Source organism: Corvus brachyrhynchos, unplaced genomic scaffold, assembly GCF_000691975.1.
Source record: "Corvus brachyrhynchos isolate BGI_N302 unplaced genomic scaffold, ASM69197v1 scaffold68, whole genome shotgun sequence".
Taxonomy (NCBI): Eukaryota; Metazoa; Chordata; class Aves; order Passeriformes; family Corvidae; genus Corvus; species Corvus brachyrhynchos.
Window position 1 is genome coordinate 2,331,952 of NW_008240039.1, and position 11,855 is coordinate 2,343,806.

Genomic DNA, 11,855 nt, shown 5'->3' on the forward strand with positions numbered 1-11,855 from the left:
CGCTCTTCTTGAAGAGTTACAACTTTAAAGCACTAATGATATTAAAAAGTACAAAAAGAATTGACACATTAAATAACTCACACACTCGCATTCTGGACTGCACTCTTTAACAAACTGGCTTTGCAGCAAGGGGAAAAATATAATACATTTTGGAACAGTTTCTTCCCCTGGCAGCACAAAGCAATATTTTTGTTCACCCCAAGATCTGAAACACCAACAATCACTTCTACATCCCGAACATCTGGATCTAGCTCTGTCACACACCAAGATAAGGGCTGGGGGGTGATGCCAGGGGACACCTGAGGGTTCAAAGCCGCTGCATCAGGACAGGGGAGATGATTCTGAGCACAAAGCAAGAAGGTACTGAAGCAAAATGACATTACATCAGAAAGCCAGCCTAAAACTCCACACACTTTCAACTAAAATCTCACACATAATGCGTGTTTCTGATTTTACAGTTCACTACTAGCTGGAGAATTTACAAACCACTTCAGTGTCTGGTATGGAGGTTAAGCTACTTAGGATATGGATCATCCTCACCCAAGCTCATTTATAGATGAACAGTTTAATACTGTGATTATGAAACCATCACAGTGTAAGCAGTTTTGTTTGTTACTGCCAGAACAACACACTTTGGGACATAGAACAGTAACTCACACTTAAGAGGCCGAACTCCACCCCCTCAGACACAAATACATGACATGACCATTTAAAGTTCTGAAAATACAGCAACTCCAGTCAACTTTCAGAAGTCTTGACAGGAAAAAAATTTGCCCCCACTACAGAGATAATGAAATCTAATGAAGTTCTGAAAGAATTACCTGAAATGTAAACAAGTAAATTTATGCTGGCACACTAACAGCACACAGAATACAGAATAGCAAAGGCCAAAGCACACACCATTATTGTCCTGTGCTGCACCCTCATTAATGCAGGAGAGGTGTTGCAGATTTCATATGCCTTCTGCAAAAAAGAAAAACAAAAAACAAAACAAAAAAAAGCCACTTTAACCAGCCTGCAAGAAGAGGAAGGAAGCATAACAGCAAACTTTTCCACAAAAGTTGAGCTTGTTTGTCAAAGGGTTAAGTTTTCACTTGAGGATGCTGAAAGCACCCTGCGATGCTCACAGAACGCAGTCCTGGCAACGAAGATATTTTCAATTCTACCTTAAAGATGGAGCTCATTTAAGGACAAAAGTAGACAAGCTACTCATGAAAAAAAGATCTGCATTGCCACAAGCTTCCATTTTTAGCTAAAATGTAGCCTGGTAAAAGCAACATGAAAATTAGAGGCCAGTTCATTCTGCGCACCACAGCACTGGCTCAGCAAAGAGTTCTTGTAAGGAGCTCCGCACACTGCCCTGACAGCCCTGCTGAGCCCAGAGCTGCAGGTCCTTGACACCAAAAACTGGGGTTTCAAAAACAGGAGAGAACAAAAAGTTCCACAGAACACTTGGAGCATGGTTCAAGTGGTTAAACCACCACACCGAAGCACCTGGAGGTGAGCCAGCCCCACACATGGTCGGTGTTCCTGGTGTCCCCACATGCCCACAGCCTCCTGCTCCAAGAGAGGAACCAGCACAGCCATTTGGACTAAAAAAGAGTAAAGTAACTCCAGAAGTCAAAAGCTTCGTCATTTCTGGGTAAAGCTTCCCTATGACAAGTACTCACTGACTGCTGCCAGCCCAATATCCCTTTTTCTTTACAGATACTGAAATAGTTATTCTGAGCTGACAACCCAGCCTAAAAATTAATCTCGACTCCAGCATATTCCAGATACAAGTCTCCATATGAAGAAGACACTTCTGCAAAAGACACCACAACTTTTTTCATGAGGCTGGGGAAAGCAGGGAAGAAAAGGAAGAAAGAGGACTTGTAAGAGTACGGCAAGCATTTTGAATTATTTTATAGTAGGAAATCTGAACAACTCTCCAAAATGAAGCAACTTCCTAAGCAGATTAAACACACTCACTGTACCCTCTCCAAAGCCATTACCCACATAAACACGTTTTTCTCTTGACCTACAGATTCAATGAGAGACTTAAACCCCAAATATTCTGGATATTAATTCCAGCCTTCTCAAGACTGCTTCACACACACATTGACTCGATGCCAAGGCTAGTATCTGAATCGCTGCAAAGGCATTCTAGTCCTTAAAACACACCAGCAATTCATGCACAACCTGATGTGGGGCCAGGCATCAGACAACTGAGGATCTGGCTCAAACCCCGGGATGAGGTTTGCCCAGGCTTCCCAGCAGCTGTCCCTGCTGTAAGAACACAGAGAAGCTGAGAGATGTGTTCAGTGGGGGGTGTAATCAATGCATGCAGTCTTCTGTACACACGTATTTTAGTGGCTTTACCAACACAGTTTAACCTGGATCTCAACCAACACTAGTAAAAACTGGTTTTCATGACCATTACACCACTTGAATCTTAAAAATGTCTTGCATAACACATCCTCCTGCGAGAGTGGCACATAGGGTTGTTTTATTCAAGGCACTCAAAAATAACTTCACTGGAGGGAAAAAAAACCCCAAACGAACAACAAAAAACCTCAAACCATCCAAAAACCTACTAGCAAACCTCAGTATTACTATTAAGATAAACCAGCAATTTCAAGTGAAGTTACTTTGCTGCTCTGCACCCCTGTGAAAAGCACCCCTGAGCCAGCAGGGATGGCTGGATGGAGGCAGGCAGTTCCTAATTTAGCCTGCAGATGCTCCTGTTCAGGTACCCAACATCATCACCACTGTAATATATCACTCACAAGGCAGAGATAACGTCTGTGCGACCAGCAATTGCAAGTTAGTTTATTAAAATCATTTCTTATAGTCTACATAGCTGATTATTATCACAGAACAGTATCTAGATGCCCAAGTGATTACACCATCTTGCCGAATCACTGCCAACATCATGAAATGCCAATGTGCCACCAGACAACAGTAATTGTAAGTTTCAAATTTAAAGTTTCAAGATTATTCTGTACACAAAAAACTCCCAAATAAACCCTATCCTCGGTTTAATGACTCGATCCTAATTATCAACATTAAGAGCTCTAGCAGACAGCTGGCAGCTTGATGGATGTTTTGGGCATGTGCCCCTCCAAGAGTTAATTCCGGCTCAGACTTTCCCTGGGGAGTGCAGACCTGGAGTCCAGAAAGCCAAGTCTTTGCTGTCACCTCCTCCAAGGGCAGCTTTGAAGTACAACCTAGAGAAGTATAAAATAATAATTACAAATTCATAAATCTAAATACGCTGGAGTGAAAGGATACAACTCCTCCTTTATTTGAAGTCTCCTTTCTGGGAACCATCTGCCACGTCTGTAATTTCCAAGCACACAAACTCTGAAAAGCAAGCAATACCTTACTAACAGGTTTGCCAAAGAGCTCACCCTGGTAGGGACAACAGGAGATTGTACAACTCCTTCGAAAACTTCCTGAAAGCACTTGTGTCGTGCAAGGCCAGCACAGCTGAATGTTTCTGTGGGAGGTATTGGCTGCTTCTTGTGCTGAAGAATTGCCAAGTTCCCAGCTGAAGCAGTCGCTGTGCTCAGTAGACATTTTTCCATATATTAGTGGGAAGTACACACAAAACAAGCATCAGGTCGATCAGTGTTAATGCTCATCTTGCAGCAGCCACATTGGCTGGCTAGAGAGCTCACAAATTTCCATTTTCAATATAGTGTGCGAGTAAAATGATAATTACACAAGCTAAAAATAGCTGCAACTTAACAACCTGATTTCACAAATGCTCCACTATTACCTATAGCTCAATATGGAGCGACAGGTCCCACTTCTAGGGTCACTGATGTTGAGAGTTTTAGAGATTTTGTGTGTTTTGTTTCAAGTAGAAGAACTCTAGAAATGTTTTCCTCCTGAAGAAACTTGTGCACTTTTTCTACTCTGCTCAATGGACCTACAAGAGTACATCTGGAATAAAAAAAGTTCTCCTTGCTGCACAGAACACAGGAAAATTGTTGGCTAAAGAATGAAGGTCAGTTCTAGGGTCCTTCCAGTTCTGGCCACATTCCTTCATCCTGTAACCTCATTCACACTAAACTGCACATACAACAGGAAAAAGCAGGCACAACAGACCTACACAGAACAGCCTCTAATCAGCCAATGTCGCCTTCCACCAAACCGCCTTCAGTGAAGCAGTGAGGCAATTCACAAGTGCCTCACTGCTTCAATCTGGCACTTCAGAATCCAAAACCCCCACAAAAGTAACAAACACCCCAGACCAAACCCATCCACCATAAACAGCTGCTACTATTCAGAAAAAGAAAAAAATAAAATTGGGCTTTTATTTCAGAAAATTCAGGGAAGAAACAAAATATTAACAAATCTGGAAACCTTGAAAGACCTTGCAAAACCCAAATTCAGCACAGCGCTTTCACATTCGAAGTCCCAAACTGGAGCTACTGTCTCAGAGGAACAGTGCGTTTTTGTCTCCTCCAAAACTGCTACAGAATATGAATAATTCACCATAAAAGTTAAACTTCAATGTTCAAATTCCTCAATATGCCAGAGGTTGTTACCACACAGTAACACAACACAACACCTACTGAAAGTCACCAAAATGCTAATCATGCATAATCCATCAGCTCTTGCTTGCATGCCTAGATTTTCCAAAGAGTCATCCCTCCCTCTGTTTAACAAGTACTTGAAAATAAACCTTTTGGATAGTTTACCACTTTCTCAAAATAGCAGCCTAACAAGCAGACAACAATGCTAAGATCATGGCAGGACACATGACTGCAATAAACACCTCTGATGTGAAGTGGTCCATGTCTCCTTGTGCCACCAACACTGCACAAACTCCAGCTGTCTTCATGGAAGACAGAATCCCATGTTGGCAAAACACTCACATTTCCTGATGCTAATCCCATGACCTACATTTAAAAAAAGAATCATACTGATGCAATATTTAAGCATAAAAATCTGGACTGTAACAGGTCACTTCATTAATCCTTTCTAAATGCATCTGGAAGCCATGTGCATTATTAAAAAAAAATCATCTTAATATTCTAGGTACAGCAGAGAATTTCTGTAAAAAAGGGAAAGAACTGATATTACAAGTTTAACAGATGCCTAAAGCCAAATGCTTAAAATAACATTTTTTAAAAAGAAGGGTCTTAAGAGATCTTTGAAGTAGTTCACGAATATTAATAACTCTTGGTACTTTAGTGCCCGAGCCCAAAGATTTCCTAACTACAGCTCTTCTTTTCTGTCTTCCTCTCAGAGGAATTCCCATTTAAGAGCATTTTTACACTTCCTCATAAGAAGCATGGATGGAAAGGTAACTTATTTTAAGAACAAAAATCACTGGTATTTAGTGTAAGTTTTCAACAAACTTGTATTTATTAAATCACAATAAGCCAATATTCTAGGTTTTATTCAAATTTGTCTCTATGCAGATAGTCATTCTGAACAGCAACACATTTATACATAACCTCATCAATTTTATCCAACTAGCCAGTGATGTTTTTGGCAGTCTTCCTTCCTGATCTTACAATTTAAAAAGAATGTAAAAAACACCCCAAAACAACCAGAGTAAGCACTAAACACTTAGGATCTGCTTGTGCATATATTTCGAGCTACATTTATCAAAAAAAAAGTCACTGAAAATTGTCACTTTCCTAAAGTAACCCCTTATCCAAACCCAAGCAATTTTGCTGTCCCATACTACTAGACATCTCCCTTCAGACTGACAAACAAAACACAGGCAGCACTGAAGGAGAATATATTACTATTAATTAACCAACAGAGAAATGACTAAGCATTTGTTACTAGATGCTTCCATCTGCAGAGCCTTACAGTAACAGAATTGTTGTTTCTTACTTCAACTGTCATTTTTCATTGCTTCTTTCAACCCTTTTATCATGAACCTCTAGTTTTTACTGGTATTTTCACTTCATCTGCAAATCCACAAGAATCTGTGTCTACCTAAGCAGGGCAGAGCACACACGCCACAGGAATATTGCAGTCTTGCTTCAATAATTAATAATTAAAGTAAGACTGCAATATTCCTGTGATATTACCAAGTAATGCCACCGTTATCAGGATATTATCTTTTCAGAAAATGTGTGATGTCTCATGTCTATCAGCTGAATCTATAGGTTTGGGGCAGCTCACAATCCAAGCCATACAGACAACATTTTCTCCTAGAAGCCAGAAATGGAAGCACACAGCTGTAGGTGCAGTTCACAGTGTCCCAGTGTGACAAATCAGTGACAGAATCATTACACAGCAAATGAAAACACTTTACACACCTAAATACATACAGTTGTTTCTTTTTAGTAGAAGTCAACATTTAAACCATGTTTATTCAGGTATCAAAACAAGTTTTTAATCCACAATTTAAAACATGCTCTTAGTAAATTGCAATCCTATTAAGAAATGTAATTCTTGAGAATTCCCATTAAGTATCCAAATACTGTCTTTTAAAAGTCACTTCTGGGTAAGCCAATTTTCAAGTAGCCTTCAGTTCATTTTCTGTGATTTAAAAATGCTCAGGAAGTCCTCACAAAGATTGATGTATTTCTCCATCAGGAGCTCTCCCCAAATATTTCCCAGTAGGTGCTGAGAGGAGCCCAGCATGTGACTGGATCACACTGCACTGAATTCACAGGCAAATAAATGAATGGGGAGATGCAAAACCTGGCAGAGGCACCTCCTGTTACCAAAATCCTGAAGATTACAATGAAATCCATCAAGTGGATCAGCTGCCCTGTCAGGGATTAAAGTGAAAGAGAACAAGTAGGTTCCAAAAGCCTGGATGGGATTTCTCTCAGCTCTGCTTGCTGACACATCTGTCTTGGAATGATGTTCACCTTGTTAAAAATCATGTTCAGATATTACCAACACAGTGACATCAGCAGGTACATTAAGATCCTCACTACAATATTTATTACATTAGAGGAGGAAATGGGCTATGTGATCACTTATTTACAAGACAAAAAAACCCAGAAACAAAAATAGCAGAATTGACATGAAAAATACTAATAAAAAAAAAAAAAAAGAAATCAGTAACACTCTGTGCCTGCATAAGCACAGAAAATCAGCAGAAATCCCCATTATTGTATTTTGTATTTCCATAAATTTTAGCTCCACTATTTTATCAACAGGAGCTGAATCATCCATTTCGTTCTACATATGCCAGCTAATAAAGAGTCAACTGACTCAAAGGAGAATCAGCTGCTTCCTGTCTACACCCTTTTAAAAAATACAACCAACTTCCAGAAAGCTACACTGAGCAACCCTACTTTTTACATCCTTAAAAGTAAAGCCATTAAAAACCAAGGATGAATAACCAATCAAATTGGGGTATCTCTACTCTTGATCTAAGGGAGACATTTACACATCTAAAGTGATCTTTTATGGACAACTTTGCTTCTGAAAAGCATTTCCCTCTTCTGAGCATGCAGGCACAGGCTGAGAACCTCACATGCTGCCATGTCTCACTGCACCAAGGCCCTCAGAACACTAATGAGAAACACACTGTGTTTCCAGGAGCAGCAAGATAGTCCATATTCTATCAAATCTCAATTATGCTTCCCCACACAGATCAAAAGTTCCACCCAAAATGCCTTTCACTGTCAGGATCAAACCCTGAGAGAGCGCTTCAGAAACAGGGATTCTTCTTTCTGCTCTGCCTTGGAACGACTCAGAGAAAGCAAGCAAGCTTTTACTGTATTAAGCTTTTATAAAGTAAAAATAATAAGAAGGAAAAATCCAACTGAAGCAACAAAAGTAACCCCCATCTTAGAGTCAGGCTGGACGTGAGTTGATAACTACCTTCTCACCACAGCTGCTGTCACATCTGCCCCAACAAAAATAGGGGAGTTAAGACATTGGAACAAACCATCTGCTCCTTTGTGCCTCTGCTACACGGAGTGTACAAAGCCTCAGAGATCAGCTAAAAGCAAAATATTCATTCTTTACAACTGTGTAAAAGATCTTTATCCAAGCCCCAGCTAAAAAACAGAATACATTTAATTCACTGAAATAAGAATTCAGTATTCAAACAGCACACTGATCTTCAGTAAGAGATTAACAGAACACTGTTAGAATAAGTTTAGCTACACCATGAAAAACAGCTGCTTTCCAGCACCAGTCTGAAGATAAGTAGTATTTCAATGGACTTTAAAATCAACAAAATATATTATATGCATATAGCAGATAAAAGATACTCAGTAGAGATTAAAATATGGCATGACTTCTCTAATCTTTTCACCCAAAACAGACTGAGCAATACTTTGTTCTCTAGCCCCAGAATCAACATACCCCATCTTTAATCAATGTGCAAGCAGCTCCATTAGTTTTGATAGCAATGATTTATGCCCTGAGTAGCTCATTGACTTCTCCCAATTGCTTTATTTTGATGTGTACTGTTTGTACAAAATAAGGTACGGAAGAACAAGAAAAGCAAGGCTGAGCCTGAAAAGTCGAGTAACGCAGGAGCCCTTGAATCCATCAGACTGAGAAGTAGTGTTTGGGAACAGACAAGGCAACAACGCTCAGTGCTGATATGAGAGTACAGCCCAGGGCCAATATCACAGCAGAAAGCACAAAGGTACAGCAGGAAATACTCACTTTCACCCTTGGACATTCCTCTTCCCATAGGATCTGCATTAACCCTCTGAAAACTTCTGGCATTAATCTTTAAGTATCAGTTGCATTCCTGGAGATGGTATCCATCTTGTTAGGTGATCAAAATATAGAGGAATCCACGATAAATAGAAAAAAAATAAAGTAACACCAGGGAATTAACTGAGAAAGACAAAACTGAAAACATCAGAAGACAATCCCACCTATTCTATGGAAAAAAATACCTCCAAAGTGGTGCCAAACCAGCAGCCAAGAAAGTTGTTTGAGCCCTGGAGCTCCTGAGGTTCTGCCCTGATCCCAAGAGCCTCACACAGCCCCTCTGGATAAGCACCAGCACAGGGTGCTTGCTTGGAGCTGCTAAGTGCTCCCACCGGGTAACCGCTCTGCCCAGACCTTCCAGCCCCAGAGGCAAGATCTGCACAAGCTCCCTCCACCCTTCATCAGCTGTGAGTGTCTCAGTAGGATAAACCACAGCACTTCCTGAAGTGCTGAACTTCAGTACCTCCTGAAATGCTGAAATTTCATCTACTGTCCATAGTTAGGAGAAAGGAAGAATCTAAGTCAAACCAATTTGACCTCACTGTCCAGAGTGTCTATGATATTTGAGTTTCCACACACAAAATCCCACCTCCCCAGCACCTCAGGCACCTATTGAAGACCCCACTACTTTGTCAAGATTTAAATTTGTTAAATGGTTCCTGTTCAGTCTTATTTTCTTTGAGTACTACACAGCATTTTCAGCAGGGAACTTGCACAGTAAGTTTTCAGGCGCTGGCCAGATAATATCTGACAGCTGCAGCGAAATCCAGGACTTGGTAACCTGCAGCACAATTAAACTGCCATCAGCATCAAGCAGCCCGTTCCTGATCTTTGTACAGACACCACCTTTGTTACACAGACAGCAGCCTATCTTCAGAGTTCTGCCACTTCACAGAGAACATGCAACAGGAATATCAAACATATGCTCCAACAAAGACAGCTCCTTAATTAGTACAGTATCAGCTTATTTCAAGCACCAAAGGTTTCAGCAGACTATCACATCTACTTTGTTTTTCTAGACAAACAGAGAAAATTACCACACCAACCTCCCAACACATTTGTTAGGCTATCTGAAAAACAACAAAAAAAAACCCCCAAAGTTTTGGGAACCAAAATGATAAAATGCAAGAGGACCATAAACAGATTTCTTCTCAGCATCTTGAAGCAGGCGTAGGCCTGCTCTGTTTAGCTCTGTTACATCATTTACTGGAAACAAAACGTAGTAAGTTTTGTATCATGCAGCTATAAACTCGAGTATTTTAGATACTGAAACCTAAGTTTACTTTTTTATTTTGAGATTCAAGCATTGTTACATTCAAAACATACCTTGAACCATTTGGTGTTAGCCAAGATGTATCAGCTCAAATATTATTTAAATAAACACAACAGAACTTCACACATATGACTAAACCAGACTTTCTGCACTGGGTTTCACCACAAAGATCTTACTAGAAAATATCAGTATTGCACAAATATCAAACTAAGAAGTAAGTTCAGGGATTTCTGATCAGTGCTGTCGACAGAGTGAACATTTCTGCCTGGCCTTACAAATTTCACTACTGATGATAACCAAGCTTTAACTTTTAAGATCTCTGCATCAACAAAAAAAGGCACATTTATACCATCTTCTGTATGGTTTTACCTTGGAGCTTTGACCCACCTCCTATCCCTCATTTGTTTTGGTAAATCCCTCAAATACCTACAAAAAACTCCAAACAGTTGGACTGAATACAAAGTGGTTTGTGTGATTCCAGAGATTCAATTTCTCCAATTCCAGGAAAAAGCCTTATTTCCCACAGATTACAGAAGGGCAGCAACACCCCGAGCTTGCAAGGCACATCTGGACAGATACAAACAGGACATGTGATCTCCAACAACATCTGTAAGCTCAACATCCTGCACAGTCGCCCTCAGGAAAAGAAATCTGGGAAAATATCCCATGTTAGCACAGATGTGCCAGTGAGAAAGTCCTTACAGTAAGGAACACCCCATTAATACTGGGCATGAGTATTTCTGTTTCCATGGAAGTTAAACTCCACTTTGAAGCACACAATTAAAAATTCTTCTGTCAGATCAGGGCTGGAAATTTCAACATTTCACAAAAATAAAACAAAACCCACTCAGCTTGTCACATAACTTCGTGGTTTTGCAAGTAATTTTAGATAACCTCTATTTATTGACAGATTTTAGTACATCCTGAAATGGCAGGATAAACACAAAGCACATGTGCCTGAGAAGACTTTTAAGATGGTTCCCTAAATCTAATCCAAGCCAGGCAAAAAAGCCAGAAATGCAGTAAGAAAATCGAGATGCACAGAATGAACAGCTCACCTGTAACAGTTACACAGAAACTCTTTTTCTTTAAGAAAGAAAATAACTGGCATCAGCTGCTGTAATTAAGGTTACTGTAACAGAAGACAAAACAAGGCAGGAAGACAAGGCATCACCTTCCTGTCAGCGAAGGCCAACACCCACAGCTGTCTTTTTCAAAGTCATACAGAAAGCCTTGAAATTTCTTATTTATTCCCTCATCCCCAACACAGTTTGATTTTGCAATGAGGGTGAGCCAAATCAGCACTGATATCTGAACTGATAAAATATTCCCTAAACCTATTTTGATACACAGCATGCAGGAGTTTAGATGGAGTTGGATGGAGCTCTGAGTTTCCAGAGAGAAGTATTTTGGTTTTACTTTTTTTTTTTCCCTTTGCTGGGGGAAAAAAAGAACAAGCTTAAAATAGTGACAAAAATCTATACATAGCTTTGAATATAGGACCACGTTACATAAAGCTACAAAAAATTATCTAATCTATCTAATTACAGATAATTAATATTTTCTTTTTTTGGGGAGTGCTGGCAGGCATTACTGCAGTTTTCGAGAAGACATCAAAAATATTCTCATCTGAAAAAAACATGATAAACATAACTGGCATGAAATTGTAGGCAAACCTTCTTCTGATCAAGGTAGGAATGCACAGAAAAAATATTAAACTGTCCACAATTGAATTAATCCTTATAACATCTAGAATATATTTCTCTTCTAAACACAGAACCTTTAGAAATTGCAGATGACAAGCTGATATTCTACCTCATCAAATGAATATACTTATTTTTAATGAAGCAGTTTCAGACAGACTACTTACAGAAATGAATTACATTTCACATTAAAATGGCAACTAGATTTTTAACCAGCATCTTTCCCTTCA

The 11,855-nt window shown here is 39.7% G+C and overlaps 1 protein-coding gene across 9 annotated transcripts in view; it reads right to left on the reverse strand.

Moving 5' to 3' along the window:
• Window positions 1–11,855, reverse strand: part of GNB1 (G protein subunit beta 1) — a 34,220-nt gene that overhangs the window by 16,972 nt on the left and 5,393 nt on the right. The window contains exon 1 of one of the 9 annotated variants that reach the window (XM_017744036.1): window positions 8,596–8,700. The exons of 6 other annotated variants lie outside the window; for them this stretch is intronic. The gene's annotated coding sequence lies outside the window, so the exon portion shown is untranslated. Of the gene's footprint in view, window positions 1–821; window positions 845–900; window positions 964–8,595; window positions 8,701–11,855 lie in introns of those variants that run through there. 2 more of the 9 variants (XM_017744035.1, XM_017744037.1) reach the window with 2 other exon arrangements.